This window comes from Somniosus microcephalus, unplaced genomic scaffold (assembly GCF_052327205.1).
Source record: "Somniosus microcephalus isolate GS21.2 unplaced genomic scaffold, FLI_Smic_1.0 unresolved_chr1, whole genome shotgun sequence".
Taxonomy (NCBI): domain Eukaryota; kingdom Metazoa; phylum Chordata; class Chondrichthyes; order Squaliformes; family Somniosidae; genus Somniosus; species Somniosus microcephalus.
The window spans coordinates 6,240,796-6,257,590 of record NW_028225179.1 but is presented as its reverse complement, the minus strand read 5'-3'; the positions used below and the strand labels follow the sequence as shown (position 1 = coordinate 6,257,590).

At 45.7% G+C, this 16,795-nt stretch overlaps 1 protein-coding gene across 1 annotated transcript in view; it reads right to left on the bottom strand.

Annotated features, from left to right (window-relative positions):
* Window positions 1-583: 583 nt before the first annotated feature.
* LOC147093353 (uncharacterized) overlaps window positions 584-16,795 on the bottom strand; it is a 56,627-nt gene continuing 40,415 nt past the window's right edge. The window contains exon 4 of the mRNA XM_085974286.1: window positions 584-1,134. The gene's annotated coding sequence lies outside the window, so the exon portion shown is untranslated. The remainder of the gene's footprint in view (window positions 1,135-16,795) is intronic.

The window sequence follows — 16,795 nt, the reverse complement described above, 5'->3', positions numbered from 1 at the left end:
AATTCATTTTGAGGGTGAGAGAGTTGGATCTCAAACCAGCATACTAAGCTTAAATAAAGGAGACTATGAAGGTATGAGAGTAGAATTGACTAAAGTGGACTGGGAAAACAGATTAAAGTGTAAGACGGTACAAGAGCTGTGGTCTACATTCAAGGAGATATTTCACATCTTTCAAGATAAATATATTCCACTGAGGAAAAAGGGGAGTAACAGAAAAGACAGCCATCCGTGGCTTTGTAAAGTAATAAAGGATAGTATTCGACTGAAAACATGGGCATATAAAGTAGCCAAATCTAGTGGGAGGATAGAAGATTGGGAAGCATTTAAAAGCCAGCAAAGAATAACTAAAAGATTAATTAAGAAAGGGAAGATAGATTATGAAAGTAAACTAGCAAAAAATATAAAAACAGATAGCAAGAGTTTCTACAGTTATATAAAAAGAAAAAGGGTGGCTAAAGTGAACGTTGGTCCCTTAGAGGATGGGACTGGGAAACTAATGGTGGGGAACATGGAGATGGCAAAGACGCTGAACAAATATTTTGTATCAGTCTTTACAGTAGAGGACACTGAAATAAAGAATAGATTTGCCTTTCTAATCTAGGCTTTATTAACTTTAAAAATCCAGCAGCACATCTTTCAACACCAGTCTCCCACCATGACTGGAGAGAACTGAATTTAAGATGGCCACCACAAATCACCTGACATCCACTACCAATGAGTTTACAGCATATATCTCAAGGTAGAAACAAACAACCAATTACAATACTTCTTACTAACACAGAGAACAACCACCCCATTCACCAATCACAATACTTCTTATTAAACATAGTAAATAATCACCACATTCACCCCTCCTTTTAAAACATGCTCCAACCTAAATAACCTTTACAATTTATAATTAATTTATTTACAACTAAAATACAAATATAATATTTCAACAATTTTAAAACATTATTATCAATTTAAAAGTCCATTTTCAATCGGTCGACCGGATATCTTGTTCGTGTCGACCTTCTTAACCTTGGTGAAATTCCTTCTTCCACACCCGGAGACACCGAAGTATCTTCTGCAGGAAGGCTATCCATATCCCGATTATCAACGGTTTCCGGATTGGAAATCCCATCAGGAAGTAAACTAGGACGGTCATGAACATCCATCAAAGGCTGACTAATAGAAGTATAATTATCTACAATAGGATTGGAAACATTCGTAGTATCTATAACAACATCCGCATTATCTGAATCATGACTATTATTAGTATCCTTGGAAGAGGGCTGGCCACCACAAGGAGCCAAGTCTTTAATTGAAACAGTACTTTCTTTCCCATCTTGGAATCGAATATGAGCATATTGGGAATTTGCCTCCAACAGCTCCACCTCCTCCACTAAAGGATCATACTTTGACAATCTAACATGGCGTCGAAGCAGCACAGGTCCCTGCATAGTAAGCCATGAAGGTACCGAATATCCCGTAGTAGATCTCCGCGGGTAATTAAAGAACCTTTCATGGGTGGTCACATTAGTAGCCGTTGAAAGCAATGATCTAATGGAATGCAGGGCATCAGGCAGTACCATTTCCCACTGTGTATTCTTAAGGTTCTGGGATGTCAAAGCCAACATAACTGCCTTCCAGATCACCCCATTGTATCGTTCGCACTGTCCATTACCCTGGGGGTTATACGGGGTAGTTCTACTAGTAGAAATTCCCCGACTCTGAAGGTATTCCTTCAACTGGGAAGACATAAAAGAACTTCCCTGATCCGAATGGATATACACAGGCATCCCAAAGATGACAAAAAGTTGAGTCAGACATTTGATAACTGTAGCAGCTGATACATCTGCGCAAGGAAAAGCAAAATGAAACCTTGAAAACTCATCCACAACAGTAAATATGTATCGATTTTGAGTTGTTGAAGGAAGAGGCCCCTTAAAATCAACGCTCAGACGTTCAAAAGGAGAAGTAGCCTTTATAAGATGAGCTCGTTGAGGCTTAAAGAAATTCGGTTTACACTGAGCTCAGATAGAACATGATGAAGTCATCCGTTTGACGTCTTCAACTGAAAAGGGCAAATTCTTACTGCGTACGAAGTGTATCATCCTCGTAACCCCAGGATGACATAAGGCATTATGAAGATTAATAAGCGTATCTCCGTGAATCACAGAACAGTAAGCCTTCGACAGTGCATCAGCAGCAACATTATCCTTCCCTGGACGATAAACTATCAAAATGGTAACATGCCAACTCAATCCTCCACCTCATTATTTTATCATTTTTGATCTTTCCAAAATGTTTAACATCAAACATAAAGGACACAGATTTTTGATCAGTTACCAACGTGAAATGTCGCCCCGATAAATAATGTCTCCATTTACGCAGTGCTTCTACTATTGCATATGCCTCTTTTTCTATTGAAGAATGTCTTTTTTCACTATTGTTCAAAGTACGTGAGAAAAAGGCCACAGGTCTTCCATTTTGGTTCAGAGTAGCCCCAATTGCAAAATCAGAAGCATCCGTCTCAATCACAAAGGGAACCTGCTCATCAATAGAATGCACAACTGCTCCTAGGATATCCTTTTTAAATTTATCAAAACATGTCCTGGCCTCCCATGATAGAGGATATGTCGTAACCCGTATAAGGGGCCGGATCTTCTGCGAAAAGTTTGCAATCCAATTAGAATAGTAAGAAAACAGTCCAACAACTCGTTGCAAAGCCTTAGAATTAGTAGGATAAGGTAAATCAACCAATGGTCGCAGACGTTCTGGATCTGGTTTAATCTTATTTCCCGAGATAATATACCCCAGTAGATTTACCTCAGTAGTCGAAAAGATACACTTCTCTTTATTAAAAGTTAAACCAACTTTTTCCGCAGCTTGAAGGAATCTTTCTAAATTAGAATCATGCTCTACCCTTGATTTACCACACACCGTGATATCATCTAAATATGAAAAGGTGTCAGAGAGAGAGTTATCACTTATAAAAGCATCCATTGCCCGTTGAAAACAAGCAACACCATTAGTAAAACCAAATGGTATTCGGCAAAACTGATACAGCTTTCCACCAGCCTCAAAGGCTGTATATGGTTGATCCCTCTTAACAATAGGAATCTGATGATAAGCACTCTTTAAATCAATAGTGCTAAAAAACTTATACTGAGATACTTTGTTGATAAGCTCATCAATCTTAGGCAAAGGGTACGCATCTAATTGAGTATACCTATTAATAGTTTGAGAGTAGTCTATCACCATTCGTTTCTTATGCCTCTCGTTAGTGGTGACAACTACCTGAGCCCGCCAAGGTGAACAACTAGGTTCAATGATTCCTTCCAATAAAAGACGTTGGACTTCAGAATTAATAAATTCTCTACCCTGACTGCTATACCTTCTTGACTTGGTAGCAATTGGCTTACAATCCGGCATCAAATTGGAAAAAAGTGATAATGGAGAAATGGATAAAGAAGTTAATCCACAAATGGATAAGGGTGGCTTAGTCCCTCCAAACGAAAGACTGAGAGACTCGTGTAATTTAAGCACATCATGACCAATCAAAATATCCGCACAAAGATTAGGCAAAACAGATAGGCATATATCAGTATACGTATTACCTAGAAGAATCAATTTCACAAGGCAACAACCAGCTACTTGTGAAGTAAGGGTCGTCTGAGCCATACACACCTGATAAGTAACAGGCAAGATTTTCAAACACTTTTCCTTCGCAAACTGAAGACTTATAAAACTCTCGGTACTGCCCGTATCTATGAGAGCCTTCACTTCTAACCCATTAACTTGAGCCATAACTATAGCTTTGTTTAGGCCATGAGCAAATGCAGCAGAAATTGATGCAATAAACGCCCTCTCTACAGGTTGAATAGGTAATTGAACCTAATGATTTACAAACACGTGCATAATGGCCTCTCTTGCCGCATTTACTACACACAGCCTCCCGGGCAGGACACTTCAAATGAGGATGCCGGACGTTCCCACAAAAATAACACTTCTGAATCCTAGAGGCAACAGCCGCCGAAGTAGAAACTGTTTCAGAATCTAGTTAACCACTCCCATTAAGTCCACCTAATTCCTTTTCATCCAGAACTGCCAAAACCACAGTCGCAGACCGATTAGAAAGAGCATAAGAATCCGAACTTCTCTGAGCCATATCCAATGTAGAAGCATGCTCGAAAGCACTCTTGAGATCCAAAGTCTTATTTTCTAACAACCGCTGACGAATTGATCTAGACAGTAGTCCATTAATAAAAGCATCCCGTACCGATTCTTCCTTATATTCTTCGGCCGTCACGGCTTTATAATTACAGTTAGCACTAAGGTGCCGAAGTGTTTGTAAATAAGTATCCAAAGATTCTCCCACCTGCTGCCTACGGGCAGATAGAAGGTAACGTGCAAATACCTCATTCTTTGGTTTAACAAAAATCTTCTCCAATATAGAAATAGCCAATTCGTAAGTTTTACAGTCCAAAATATACTTATACACATCCGGAGCAATGTAGTTGATCAGCATATTCAGCTTATTCAGAGACTCTTGTTCCAACACACCCAAAACGTTTGTAAATGTACAATACCAATGTTTCCATTTATCATCCACTCCTGCAGAATTAGGGTCAGCATTGAATCGTTCCGGTTGAAGATATCGCTCCATTCTGATAAAAAGTTAATAAATTGAAATAAAGAATAGATTTGCCTTTCTAATCTAGGCTTTATTAACTTTAAAAATCCAGTAGCACATCTTTCAACACCAGTCTCTCACCATGACTGGAGAGAACTGAATTTAAGATGGCCACCACAAATCACCTGACATCCACTACCAATGAGTTTACAGCATATATCTCAAGGTAGAAACAAACAACCAATTACAATACTTCTTACTAACACAGAGAACAACCACTCCATTCACCAATCACAATACTTCTTATTAAACATAGGAAATAATCACCACAGACACTAAAAATATCCCAACACTGGACAAACAGGGGGCAATGGGCGGGGGGGGGGGAGCTAAACACGATTAAAATCACTAAGGAGATGGCACTCAGTAAAATAATGGGACTTAAGGTGGATAAATCCCCCGGACCTGATGGCCTACATCCTAGGGTCTTGAGAGAAGTGGCGGTAGGGATTGTGGATGCATTGGTGATCATTTTCCAGAACTCCCTGGACTCAGGAAAGGTCCCGGCAGATTGGAAAACTGCTAATGTAACACCCTTATTTAAGAAGGGAAGTAGACAAAAAGCTGGAAACTATAGACCAGTTAGCCTAACATCTGTGGTTGGCAAAACGTTGGAGTCCATTATTAAGGATACAGTAACAGAGCATTTGGATAAACATAATTTAATAGGACAGAGTCAGCATGGTTTTACAAAGGGGAAGTCATGTTTGACAAATTTGCTCGAATTCTTTGAGGATGTAACATACAGGGTGGATAAAGGGGAACCAGTGGATATAGTGTATTTGGACTTCCAAAAGGCATTTGACAAGGTTCCACACAAAAGATTACTGATCAAGATAAAAAATCACGGGATTGGGCTAATATACTGGCATAGGTGGAAGATTGGCTATCTAACAGAAAACAAAGAGTTGGGATAAATGGTTCGTTCTCGGGCTGGCAATCAGTAACTAGTGGTGTTCTGCAGGGGTCAGTGCTGGGACCCCAACTCTTTACAATCTGTATTAACGATTTGGAGGAAGGGACCGAGTGCAACATATCCAAGTTTGCCGACGATACAAAGATGGGAGGGAAAGCAGTGAGTGAGGAGGACATAAAAACCTGCAAAAGGACATAGACAGGTTAAGTGAGTGGGCAGAGATTTGGCAGATGCAATATAATGTTGGAAAGTGTGAGGTTATGCACTTTGGCAGAAAAAATCAAAGAGCAAGTTATTATCTAAATGGAGAGAAACTGCAAAGTGCTACAGTACAAAGGGATCTGGGGGACCTGGTGCATGAAACACAAAAAGTTAGTATGCAGGTGCAGCAGGTGATCAGGAAGGCCAATAGAATCTTGGCTTTTATTGCAAGGGGGATGGAGTATAAAAACAGGGAAGTCTTGCTGCAGTTATACAGGGTATTGGTGAGGCCACACCTGGAATACTGCGTGCAGTTTTGGTTTCCATAGTTAAGAAAAGATATACTTGCCCTCGAGGCGGTTCAGAGAAGGTTCACTCGGTTGATTCCAGAGATGAGGGTGTTGACTTATGAGGAAAGGTTGAGTAGGTTGGGACTCTACTCATTGGAGTTCAGAAGAATGAGAGGCGATCTTATCGAAACATATAAGATTGTGAGGGGGCTTGATCGGGTGGATGCAGTGAGAATGTTTCCACTGATGGGTGAGATTAGAACTAGGGGGCATAATCTTAGAATAAGGGGCTGCCCTTTCAAAACTGAGATGAGGAGAAACTTCTTCACTCAGAGGGTAGTAAATCTATGGAATTTGCTACCCCAGAGAGCTGTGGAAGCTGCAACATTAAATAAATTTAAAATGGAGATAAACATTTTCCTAGCAGATAAGGGAATTAGGGGTTACGGGGAGAGGGCAGGGAAGTGGACGTGAGTCTAGATTCAGATCAGCCATGATCCTATTGAATTGCGGAGCAGGCCTGAGGGGCCGTATGGCCTACTCCTGCTCCTATTTCTTATGTTCTTATGTGTCGATCAAGAGGAGCGCCGGGCTGTGCAATCACGGCTGGCACCCCGAAGAAGAAAGGGGGCAGGTGCTGGCAGTCGGCCAAAATAAAAAGTTGCCGCCCGACACCTGCCCTTTTAAGTGGCGTTGCCGCGGCTGCAGAAACGACCCCTGACCCTGTCGGACATATCGTCCAGCGATAGGTCAGGGGTCGCAACCCAAGGTTGCAGCTGGGGTGCTGCGCATGGTGATGACGTAATTGCCGGAGGTGCAGTGTCGCAGGGAGCTACCGACTACCTCCGCCGCTAACCTCCCGCTGAATATCGCGGGAGGCCAAAGGAACCCAATTTCACCTCCTTGTCCAAATAGTGTGTGGCCTCCTTATTCTTCCCACCAAAACACACCCCCTCATACTGATCTGCAGTGAAATTCATTAACACACCACCTCACACTGATCTATAGTGAAATTCATTAACACACCGCCTCACACTGATCTATAGTGAAATTCATTAACACACCATCTCACACTGATCTATAGTGAAATTCATTAACACCACCTCACACTGATCTATAGTGAAATTCTTTAACACACCACCTCACACTGATCTATAGTGAAATTCATTTGCCAATTACACGCCCATTCTGAAATTTATTAATATCTTCTTGCATTTTGTCTTCCTCAGTATTTACCTCCCAATTTGGTGTCCTCGACAAATTTTGAAATTGTTCTTCTGATTCCCGAGTCCAAATCATTTATGAACAACAGTGATCCCAGCACCGATCCCTGTGGAACACCACTTCCCACCTTTTCCCATTCTGAGTAGCTATTCCCAACCCCTACTCTCTGTTTTCTGTTTTGTAACCAGCTTGCGATCCATAAACAGTCTGTAAGATCGACAAGATGACCCAGGTCAGGCCGTGTGGAGTGAAGAGCCAGGCAGCAGAATGGATGGAAAGATGGCTACAAAACAGAAATCAGAGGGTTGGAGTCAAGGGAAGTTTGTTGCGATCTGTCCATCCATTCTGTTACCTGGCCCTTGACTCCACACGGCCTGACCGTGGTCATCTTGTAGATCGTACACACTGCAGACATAGTGCAGCAGTGGTGGAGGGGGTGGATATTGAGTCCTGTGGCAGGAGTGCTCCTGACAGGGTTACAGAGCCTTCTACCTCCAGGGATGGGCAATAAATACTGGCTTTTCCAGTGGCGCCCACATCTTGAGAATGAATGAAAAAAAAATTCAAGACTGCAACAATACAGACCAGTTGCCCAATCTGATCAAAGTGCAGATGGCTGGTGCTGACAAGATACAGATCAGCAGGAGTCGGATCTGATGTAAAAGGAAGCATCGAGGATGGATGGAGGACTGAGGGACCTCGGCAAGAGCCTGTGCATCATCATGGGCGCCTCGAGGGGTCTGGGGAAGAGGCTGTCCCTGGTGCTGGCTCCCAGGCTGCGGGCTGGCTCCCACCTGGTGCTGATGGCCAGGTCCGGGGATGACCTGCGGGAGGTGGAGCGCCAGGTGCTGGAAGCAACGGCTCTGTTGGGCAGCGGGTTGAGGGTGAGTCGTGTGGAAGCCAAGCTCAGCGAGGCAGAGCCGGTGCCGTGGGTGCAGAGCTCGATCAGGTGGCCAGGACCAGGACCAGGACGGACCTTCAGAGCGGCTATTCCTCATCAACAACACGGGTGAGGGCCGGAGGCTTGTTGATCAAATTAAGGCTCACGGTATTAAAGGGAGTGGGGCAGCATGGATAGGAAGTTGCGTAAAGGGCAGAAAACAGAGAGTAGTGGTTAGTGGATGTTCTTCAGACTGGAGGGATGTAAACAGTGGTGTCCCCCAGGGTCAGTGTTGGCACCATGGCTCTTCTCAATATAGAGAAATGTTCTGGGCTTGAGTTTATGGGGCAAGATCAAAATCTCTAGATGATGCCAAAAAAGGGACATTGGCCAACTGTGAAAGGCCTGTCAGTGACTTCAGTGCATACACAAGTTATAAATGGGGCAGGGAGATGGCAGATGCAGTTTAATGCAGAGAAATGTGAGCTGATACATTTTTCTTCCCGCTAAAATCTAAAAAATATGCATCAAATGGTAAAACTTAGAAAGGAGCAGAGAAGAGAGTCTTGGGAGGTGAGATTCTAGCGAACCCCTTGTCCTATTAATTAGCAGGTTCAGGTGTCCAGTGTCACCAACTTTAATACTCTATTAAGAAGCTGATGCGTTTATATCACATCGGCTTTGGGTTAAAGTGGTCATCGAGGCAAACACCACGTATCCCATCAAACTATCTCCAGTCGGGTACAGCATGGGTTAGATACAGAGTAAAGCTCCCTCTACACTGTTCCATCAAACAATCCCAGGGCAGGTGCAGCACGGGTTAGATACAGAGTAAAGCTCCCTCTACACTGTCCCATCAAACACTCCCAGGACAGGTACAGCATGGGTTAGATACAGAGTAAAGCTCCTTCTACACTGTCCCATTAAACACTCCCAGTGTAGATACAGCACGGGTTAGATACAGAGTAAAGCTCCCTCTACACTGTCCCATCAAACACTCACAGGGCAGGTACAGCATGGGTTAGATAAAGAGTAAAGCTCCCTCTACACTGTCCCATCAAACACTCCCAGTGCGGGTACAGCACGGGTTAGATACAGAGTAAAGCTCCCTCTACACTGTCCCATCAAACACTCGCAGGGCAGGTACAGCACAGGTTAGATACAGAGTAAAGCTCCCTCTACACTGTCCCATCAAACACTCGCAGGGCATGTACAGCACAGGTTAGATACAGAGTAAAGCTCCCTCTACACTGTCCCATCAAACACTCCCAGGGCAGCTACAGCACGGGTTAGATACAGAGCAAAGTACCCTCTGCAGTGTCCCATCAAACACTCTCAGGGCAAGTACAGCACGGGTTAGATACATAGTAAAGCACCCTCTACACTGTCCCATCAAACACTCCCAGGGCAGGTACAGTATGTGTTAGATACAGAGTAAAGCTCCCTCTACACTGTCCCATCAAACACTCCCAGGGCAGGTACAGCACGGGTTAGATACAGAGTAAAGCTCCCTCTACACTGTCCCATCAAACACTCCCAGGGCAGGTACAGCACGGGTTAGATACAGAGTAAAGCTTCCTCTACACTGTCCCATCAAACACTCCCAGGGCAGGGACAGCACGGGTTGATACAGAGTAAAGCTCCCTCTACACTGTCCCATCAAACACTCCCAGGGCAGGTACAGCACAGGGTTAGATACAGAGTAAAGCTCCCTCTACACTGTCCCATCAAACACTCCCAGGGCAGGTACAGCACGGGTTGATACAGAGTAAAGCTCCCTCTACACTGTCCCATCAAACACTCCCAGGGCAGGTACAGCACAGGGTTAGATACAGAGTAAAGCTCCCTCTACACTGTCCCATCAAACACTCCCAGGACAGGTACAGCACAGGGTTAGATACAGAGTAAAGCTCCCTCTACACTGTCCCATCAAACACTCCCAGGGCAGGTAAAGCACGGGTTAGATACAGAGTAAAGCTCCCTCTACACTGTCCCATCAAACACTCCCAGGGCAGGTACAGTATGTGTTAGATACAGAGTAAAGCTCCCTCTACACAGTCCCATCAAACACTCCCAGGGCAGGTACAGCACGGGTTAGATACAGAGTAAAGCTCCCTCTACAGTGTCCCATCAAACACTCCCAGGGCAGGTACAACACGGGTTAGATACAGAGTAAAGCTCCCTCTACACTGTCCCATCAAACACTCCCAGGGCAGGTACAGCATGGGTTAGATGCATAGTAAAGCTCCCTCTACACTGTCCCATCAAACACTCCCAGGGCAGGTACAGCACGGGTTAGATACAGAGTAAAGCTCCCTCTACACTGTCCCATCAAACACTCCCAGGGCAGGTACAGCACAGGGTTAGATACAGAGTAAAGCTCCCTCTACACTGTCCCATCAAACACTCCCAGGGCTGGTACAGCACGGGTTAGATACAGAGTAAAGCTCCCTCTACACTGTCCCATCAAACACTCCCAGGGCAGGTACAGCACGGGTTGATACAGAGTAAAGCTCCCTGTACACTGTCCCATCAAACACTCCCAGGGCAGGTACAGCACGGGTTAGATACAGAGTAAAGCTCCCTCTACACTGTCCCATCAAACACTCCCAGGGCAGGTACAGTATGTGTTAGATAGTCACTGATGTAATAAAGACTCACTACGCACTTGGTTGTACATAATGCAAGGCTTTAATCCACTTGTAACAAAACATGGAGGTTTAGTTAGTAGTCACTAGCTTCCTGTTTCCAGACTGTCTCTGGCCAAGGTGGGCCCACGCCTGAGTTTTTACACACATCGGGCGGCGCCCTCAGCTGGCCGTTCAGTAGTACTTCTTGTAGAAGTTGCGGTTTATGACAGTCACTGACACCAATCTCCTCCTGTCTGATATAAACCAACCCCACAGTCACTGACACCAATCTCCTCCAGTCTGATGTAAACCAACCCGTCACTGACACCAATCTCCTCCTGTCTGATATAAACCAACCCCACAGTCACTGACACCAATCTCCTCCTGTCTGATATAAACCAGCCCCCACAGTCACTGACACCAATCTCCTCCAGTCTGATATAAACCAACCCCACAGTCACTGACACCAATCTCCTCCTGTCTGATATAAACCAACCCCACAGTCACTGACACCAATCTCCTCCAGTCTGATGTAAACCAACCCCAGTCACTGACACCAATCTCCTCCTGTCTGATATAAACCAACCCCAGTCACTGACACCAATCTCCTCCTGTCTGATATTAGCCAACCCCACAGTCACTGACACCAATCTCCTCCAGTCTGATGTAAACCAACCACAGTCACTGACACCAATCTCCTCCTGTCCGATGTAAACCAACCCCACAGTCACTGACACCAATCTCCTCCTGTCTGATATAAACCAACCCCACAGTCATTGACACCAATCTCCTCCAGTCTGATGTAAACCAACCCCACAGTCACTGACACCAATCTCCTCCTGTCTGATATAAATCAACCCCACAGTCACTGACACCAATCTCCTCCTGTCTGATATAAACCAACCCCACAGTCACTGACACCAATCTCCTCCTGTCTGATATAAACTCCCCACAGTCAGACACCAATCTCCTCCTGTCTGATATAAACCAACCCCACAGTCACTGACACCAATCTCCTCCAGTCTGATATAAACCAACCCCACAGTCACTGACACCAATCTCCTCCTGTCTGATATAAACCAACCCCACAGTCACTGACACCAATCTCCTCCAGTCTGATATAAACCAACCCCACAGTCACTGACACCAATCTCCTCCTGTCTGATATAAACCAACCCCACAGTCACTGACACCAATCTCCTCCTGTCCGATGTAAACCAACCTCACAGTCACTGACACTAATCTCCTCCTGTCCGATGTAAACCAACCTCACAGTCACTGACACCAATCTCCTCCTGTCTGATATAAACCAACCCCACAGTCACTGACACCAATCTCCTCCTGTCTGATATAAACCAACCCCACAGTCACTGACACCAATCTCCTCCTGTCTGATATAAACCAACCCCACAGTCACTGACACCAATCTCCTCCTGTCCGATGTAAACCAACCTCACAGTCACTGACACCAATTTCCTCCTGTCTGATATAACCCCCCCCCCACAGTCACTGACACCAATCTCCTCCAGTCTGACATAAACCAACCCCACAGTCACTGACACCAATCTCCTCCTGTCTGATATAAACTCCCCACAGTCACTGACACCAACCTCCTCCAGTCTGATATAAACCAACCCCACAGTCACTGACACCAATCTCCTCCAGTCTGATATAAACCAGCCCCACAGTCACTGACACCAATCTCCTCCAGTCTGATATAAACCAACCCCACAGTCACTGACACCAATCTCCTCCTGTCTGATATAAACCAAGCCCACAGTCACTGACACCAATCTCCTCCAGTCTGATATAAACCAGCCCCCACAGTCACTGACACCAATCTCCTCCTGTCTGATATAAACCAACCCCACAGTCACTGACACCAATCTCCTCCTGTCTGATATAAATCAACCCCACAGTCACTGACACCAATCTCCTCCAGTCTGATATAAACCAGCCCCCACAGTCACTGACACCAATCTCCTCCTGTCTGATATAAACCAACCCCACAGTCACTGACACCAATCTCCTCCTGTCTGATATAAACCAACCCCACAGTCACTGACACCAATCTCCTCCAGTCTGATGTAAACCAACCCCAGTCACTGACACCAATCTCCTCCTGTCTGATATAAATCAACCCGACAGTCACTGACACCAATCTCCTCCTGTCTGATATAAACCAACCACAGTCACTGACACCAATCTCCACCTGTCCGATATAAACCAACCCCACAGTCACTGACACCAATCTCCTCCTGTCTGATATAAACCAACCCGACAGTCACTGACACCAATCTCCTCCTGTCTGATATAAACCAGCCCCCACAGTCACTGACACCAATCTCCCCTGTCTGATATAAACCAACCCGACAGTCACTGACACCAATCTCCTCCTGTCTGATATAACCCCCCCACAGCCACTGACACCAATCTCCTCCAGTCTGACATAAAACAACCCCACAGTCAGACACCAATCTCCTCCTGTCTGATATAAATCAACCCCACAGTCACTGACACCAATCTCCTCCTGTCTGATATAAACCAGCCCCACAGTCACTGACACCAATCTCCTCCTGTCCAATGTAAACCAACCCCACAGTCACTGACACCAATCTCCTCCTGTCTGATATAAACCAACCCCATAGTCACTGACACCAATCTCCTCCTGTCTGATATAAACCAACCCCACAGTCACTGACACCAATCTCCTCCTGTCTGATATAAACCAGCCCCACAGTCACTGACACCAATCTCCTCCTGTCCAATGTAAACCAACCCCACAGTCACTGACACCAATCTCCTCCTGTCTGATATAAACCAACCCCACAATCACTGACACCAATCTCCTCCAGTCTGATATAAACCCCCCGCCAACAGTCACTGACACCAATCTCCTCCAGTCTGATTCATATGGGAGATGCTACAAAGGAATACATATTGTAATATTCTTACAATTTTACAGTTATATAGCAAGACTCATAATCTAACAAGCTGTATCCATGAACTCAGACTTTGATAATTGCCAAGCCTGGGAGGCATGAAAGGATGTTCAACTCTTTTAAAATGCCAATTAGAATGATATTGTCATCAATCGATGTCACATTACTGAGAGGGCCCCCTTTTTAAAGGGGCACAAACAATCAACTCCAAATTAAAATTAAATCCTGATTCTCCAAAACCTTTACACCATTTACAAGGCACAAGTAAGGAGTGTGATGGAATACTGTCCACTAGCCTGGAGGAGTGCAGCTGCAACAACACTCAAGAGGCTCGACACCATTCAGGAAAAAGCAGCCCACTTGATTGGCACCCCATCCACCACCTTAAACATTCACTCCACCACCGGCGTACCGTGGCTGCAGTGTGTACCATCTACAAGATGCACTGCAGCAACTCGCCAAGGCATCTTCAGCAGCACCTCCCAAACTCACGAACTCTTTCACATAGAAGGACAAGGGCAGCAGCTGCATGGGAACACCACCACCTCCAAGTTAACCTCCAAGGAAATATATCGCCCATTCTTTATCGTCGCTGGGTCAAAATCCTAGAACTCCCTCCCTAACAGCACTATGGGAGCACCATCACCACACGGATTGCAGCGGTTCAAGAAGGCGGCTCACCACCACCTTCTCAAGGGCAACTAGGGATGGGCAATAAATGCTGGCCTTGCCAGCGATGCTCAGATCCCAAAAATATATTTTAAAAAAGTCCCAGGGTTAGAATCCCCATGTACAGTCCCAGGGTTAGAATTCCCATGTACAGTCCCAGGGTCAGAATCCCCATGTACAGCCCCAGGGTTAGAATCACCATGTACAATCCCAGGGTTAGAATCACCATGTACAATCCCAGGGTTAGAATCCCCATGTACGGTCCCAGGGTTAGAATCACCATCTACAGTCCTAGGGTTGAATCACCATGTACAGTCCCAGGGTTAGAATCCCCATGTACAGCCCCAGGGTTAGAATCACCATGTACAATCCCAGGGTTAGAATCACCATGTACAATCCCAGGGTTAGAATCCCCATGTACGGTCCCAGGGTTAGAATCACCATCTACAGTCCTAGGGTTGAATCACCATGTACAGTCCCAGGGTTAGAATCCCCATGTACAGTCCCAGGGTTAGAATCCCCATGTACAGTCCCAGGGTCAGAATCCCCATGCTCAGTCCCAGGGTTAGAATCCCCATGTACGGTCCCAGGGTTAGGATCACCATGTACAATCCCAGGGTTAGAATCCCCATGTACAGTCCCAGGGTTAGAATCACCATCTACAGTCCTAGGGTTGAATCACCATGTACAGTCCCAGGGTTAGAAGCCCCATGTACAGTTCCAGGGTTAGAATCCCCATGTACAGTCCCAGGGTTAGAATCCCCATGTACAGTCTCAGGGTTAGAATCCGCATGTACAGTCCCAGGGTTAGAATCCCCATGTACAGTCCCAGTGTTAGAATCCCCATGTACACCCCCAGGGTTAGAATCCCCATATACAGTCCCTGGGTTAGAATCCACATGTACAATCCCAGGGTTAGAATCCCCATGTACAGTCCCAGGGTTAGAATCCCCATGCACAGTCCCAGTGTTGGAATCCCCAAGCACAGTCGCAGGGTTAGAATCCCCATGCACAGTCCCAGGGTTGGAATCCCCATGTATAGTCCCAGGGTTAGAATCCCCATGGACAGCCCCAGGGTTAGAATCCCCATGTACAGTCCCAGTGTTAGAATCCCCATGTACAGTCCCAGGGTTAGAATCCCCATGTACAGTCCCAGAGTTAGAAGCCCCATATATAGTCCCAGGGTTAGAATCCCCATGTACAGTCCCAGGGTTAGAATCCCCATGTACAGTCCCAGGGTTAGAATCCCCATGTACAGTCCCAGGGTTAGAATCCCCATGTACAGCCCCAGGGTTAGAATCCCCCTGTACAGTCCCAGGGTTAGAATCCCCATGTACAGTCCCAGGGTTAGAATCCCCATGTACAGTCTCAAGATTAGAATCCCCATGTACAGTCTCAGGTTTAGAATCCCCATGTACAGTCCTAGGGTTAGAATCCCCATGTACAGTCCTAGGATTAGAATCCCCATGTACAGTCCAAGGGTTAGAATCCCCATGTACAGTCCCAGGGTTAGAATCCCCATGTACAGTCCCAGGGTTAGAATCCCCATGTACAGTCCCAGTGTTAGAATCCCCATGTACAGCCCCAATGTTAGAATCCCCATATACAGTCCCAGGGTTGCAATCCCCATTTACAGTCCCAGGTTTAGAATCCCCATGTACAGTCCCAGGTTTAGAATCCCCATGTACAGTCCCAGGGTTAGATTCCCCATGTACAGTCCGAGGGTTAGAATCCCCATGTACAGTCCCAGGGTTAGAATACCCATGTACATTCACAGGGTTAGAATCCCCATGTACAGTACCAGGGATAGAATCCCCATGTACATTCCCAGGGTTGGAATCCCCATATACAGTCCCAGGGTTAGAATCCCCATGTACATTCACAGTTTTAGAATCCCCATATACAGTCCCAGGGTTAGAATCCCCATGTACATTCCCAGGGTTAGAATTCCCAAGTACAGTCCCAGGGTTAGAATCCCCATGTACAGTCCCAGGGTTAGAATCCCCATGTACAGTCCCAGGGTTAGAATCACCATGTACAGTCCCAGGGTTAGAATCCCCATGTACAGTCCCAGGGTTAGAGACCACATGTACAGTCCTAGGTTTGGAATCCCCATGTACTGTCCCAGGGTTGGAATCCCCATGTACAGTCCCACGGTTAGAATCCCCATGTACAGTCCCAGGGTTAGAATCCCGATGTACAGTCCCAGGGTTATAATCCCCATGTACAGTCACAGGGTTAGAATCCCCATGTACAGTCCCAGGGTTAGAATCCTCAAGTACAGTCCCAGGGTTAGAATCCCCATGTGCAGTCCCGGGTTTAGAATCCCCATGTACAGTCCCAGGGTTAGAGACCCCATGTACAG